At 37.8% G+C, this 3,596-nt stretch overlaps 1 long non-coding RNA gene across 1 annotated transcript; it reads right to left on the bottom strand.

Annotated features, from left to right (window-relative positions):
- Positions 1-815: 815 nt before the first annotated feature.
- On the bottom strand, positions 816-2,232 carry LOC142181451 (uncharacterized). The gene is made up of 2 exons (XR_012710097.1): positions 1,968-2,232; positions 816-1,075 (listed from the first exon to the last, which is right to left on the bottom strand). It is a non-coding gene; the product is annotated as an uncharacterized LOC142181451 (long non-coding RNA).
- Between the last annotated feature and the right edge of the window lie 1,364 nt (positions 2,233-3,596).

Below are 3,596 nucleotides of genomic sequence, written 5' to 3'. Positions count from 1 at the left end.
ATTATGTGGTTTGAGGGCTTGGGTAATTTCATATGATATATTACAATTTGTGTATATGGTTGGTTTTGATGTTCGTAAGGTTCGAGATTTATTTGATAGCGCGATTCTCAATTTGAAAGTTTTTTAAGTTGGAGGAGTTGTCCAAGGTTTTACTTTGGAGTAAATGATCTCAGATTGGTGATTTGATAATTCAAACAGATTAATATGGTGACTTTTGACTTGAGCGTATGTTCAGATTTGAATTTGAATTTTACTAGAAGGTTTAGGCTCTATTTGTTGAAAGTTAGCAATTTGAAAAATTGCAGAGTTCATAGGGTTGACCGGAAGTTGACCTCGGTATTATTGGACTCCTATTGTGGTTTTGAGACGTTGGATATGTTCATTTGGTTTATTGGAACTTGTGTGCATAGTTTGGTTGTGATTTGAAATGTCTATGTATGATTCAGATGCGTTCGGCGAAGTTTGAATATTTGAAAGTCAAGAGATGGATTGGATCTTTGGTTCTTGATTTTATCGTTGTTTTCGATGTTTGGAGCCTTGGAATAAGTTTGGATAAGATATTTGGACTTGTTGGTATGATTGGACCAGATCGAAGGGTTCAGGTGTGATTCGGGGTGGTTTCGGACCTTTTCGGTTGAGTTTGCACTGCTCGTTTTCTGGTGTCCCTGATAACCTTCACAATCTGCGGGGCAAAGTCACGATTACTGTCACGACCCAAACCGATGGGCCGCGACGGGCACACGGTACCTTACTCAACCGAGTACCAACTAACGTATCTTCTTAATACATCATCATATACACGTGACATACATGGCTAATAGGGCAACATGATCTTTTATAAGCTCAAAACATAGGCCGACAAGGCCGTACAATCTTTCACATACACGACATATGTCTACAAGCCTCTAAGAATACATATATATCATAACGGGTCAGGATAGAGTCCCGCCATACCAAACAATACACGTCTAAATCATACTAACCAAACAAGCAACTCCGAAGCAAATGGAGCGCACCAACATCTTCCGCTGAGTTGATAGCCTACTTGGAGGGCTCTCGACCTGTCTATCGGGACCTGCGGGCATGAAACGCAGCATCCCCAGGCAAAAGGGACGTCAGTACAAATAATGTACCGAGTATGTAAGGCATATAAATAAGTACATAAGAGACATGGAAGAAATATAGAGTACATGACTCATCCTGTAAGTCTGAATAACTTTGTAAATCATAAATTACTTTTAGCGTCATGCATATGCGTATGAATGTCATGTCGTGCATGGGTACATATTTCATAACATCATCAGCCTCTGAGGGCATCCCATCATATCATATCAGCCACTGTGGGCAAAATCATCATCGTATACCAGCTGATCAGGTGGTGGTGCGTATATAACGCCATAACCTTTCCCATATCCCATATACATATATATACATATATATATACGCGTATATAATGCCATTTGGTCATAGGTCAATGTGCTTATATAACGCTATTTGAATACATACCCATATATGCGTATATAACGCCGTTTGAATAATATTTCAGCCACTGTGGGCAACATCATCATCATATACCAGCTGATCAGGTGGTGATGCGTATATAACGCCATAACCTTTTCCCATATCCCATATAAATATATTTACATATATATGCGTATATAACACCATCTGGTCATGGGTCAATGCACGTGGATGCAATGCATGAAATGTACGTCAATAAAATCATTCAGAATGTCATAAGACCATTTTGCCCCTTGAGCAATATCATAATGTAACATCCTTTCAACTTTCGTATTTTTCTGAGACCCATGAACAGATGATAAAATATTATGACACCTGGAAATTAAAGAACATAGATATTTCTATTACTCCTATGAGTAGAGTTACTTTTGGAATTTGTGTATTTGCACGTTTCGTTCATATCGTATGGATCATGCCAAAAGAAAGAAGGGATAGCCTTAACATACCTGTTCCCGGAATTATTTGAACGAATCTGCTTTTACAAAATATGGACGAAATTCTCGAGATACAGAAACGAAATTGATAGTTCTTTGAAATTGCAACATTGGCTAAAAATTGAATTTGATAAACCAAAATAAACTTTCACGTTTTTGGTTCTTTAAAACCAAAGAATGCAAGTGTTGTTTGATTGTTTAATGAAGGAAAATGTTTCTGCCTAACGTGTTTTGCTTCTAATCCAAAGGCTGCATTTTTGGACTTTAAAGCCTTTACAAAGCACTCTTTCTAAGGATAAGATTTGCAGAGTTAAGTTGTGACCACATTTAGCCACTTGGAAAATTGACTACTTAGTCATATTCCAAATCTTGTGGCTTCTTGCCACGTGGGGTGGGGGTTAGTTTAATAATTTTTTTATCCACTTATTAGTTAACTGGGTAATGTCTCGTTACCCGGTAATTAATCAATTACCCGCATAATTTAAAATTTACCACAAATTACTTAAAATTCTATTTATTTTTAAAATACTTCATATTCACTTTATATATTATACTACCGTGGTCATATGGTACCTTGCATGGTACTAGTTTATAATTATCGGGTATTAACGCTTGACACGTATTTTATCCCAAATCGACAACCTTCAACGAAACTCATTTTCTTTAATTCGTGTACCCTTTCCTTCATGGCACTTAGTTATTGCTTGTTATAAATCGCATAAATATACTAACCTCCAGATAATCTCATCCCCGAGCCTACATCAATTAACTGAAGACGAAATTTTAACGTAGCAAAAATGCGAGATGTAACAATTACGTAGTCTGATTTTGGAGTACGGAGCTTCTACTTCACGTTCGCATGGTCAAGTAAACGGTCACGAAGTGTAGGGGAGCTTGGCACCGCAATTGCATGAGGAGGACCACATTCGCATTGAAGGGTATGAGTTGGGGGCATTGGTTCTTCACGTTCACGAGGTGTAGGGCATGTTCCTGTAGTGTTAGGGGCTGGTGAGCTTCACGATTGCAAAGGTCTTTCCGCGATCGCATAGGAGATTTGGCAGCAACACCATTTTGAGCCTTACGAGATGCAGAGTAGTGGGTTGCGATCGCGAAGAGTAGTTCTGGGAATACTTATAAGTTATGTATACTGGGATTTTGACTCATTCTCTCATATTTTGAACCTAGACTTGGAGAGGGGCGATTTTGTTTAGAGATTTTCATACAAGATTAAGGGTTAGGTTATTTCTACTCATTTTCTGGTATTATCTCAAGAATCTACATGAATTATTAACACCCAAAACATAGAAGTTTGAGATAAAATTTGGGGGTTTTGTCTATACTTTGGGAAAGTCTATTTTGAGGATTTGATTACTGATTTAAAATCGATTTTGGAATCTAATTATATATTTGGACTCAGCAATTTATGGTTATATAAGACCCCGTAAAATCTCACCTAGAATTGGGTTTCATGATGCCAAGGTAGACTTATGCGGTACGGACTTTTTGGGTTGAACAGAGCATTGGGGAGATGAAGAATTTTTTTTACAGAGCGGGTCATTTCTGCGGTCCATTATGTGAATGCAGAACTAATCTACAGACTACAGATCAGCCGCAAAGTGAAGAAGAGAAATGGGCAAAATT

The sequence above is a fragment of the Nicotiana tabacum genome, chromosome 6 (genome assembly GCF_000715075.1).
Source record: "Nicotiana tabacum cultivar K326 chromosome 6, ASM71507v2, whole genome shotgun sequence".
Lineage (NCBI taxonomy): Eukaryota > Viridiplantae > Streptophyta > Magnoliopsida > Solanales > Solanaceae > Nicotiana > Nicotiana tabacum.
This window is presented reverse-complemented; position numbering and strand designations above follow the sequence as displayed.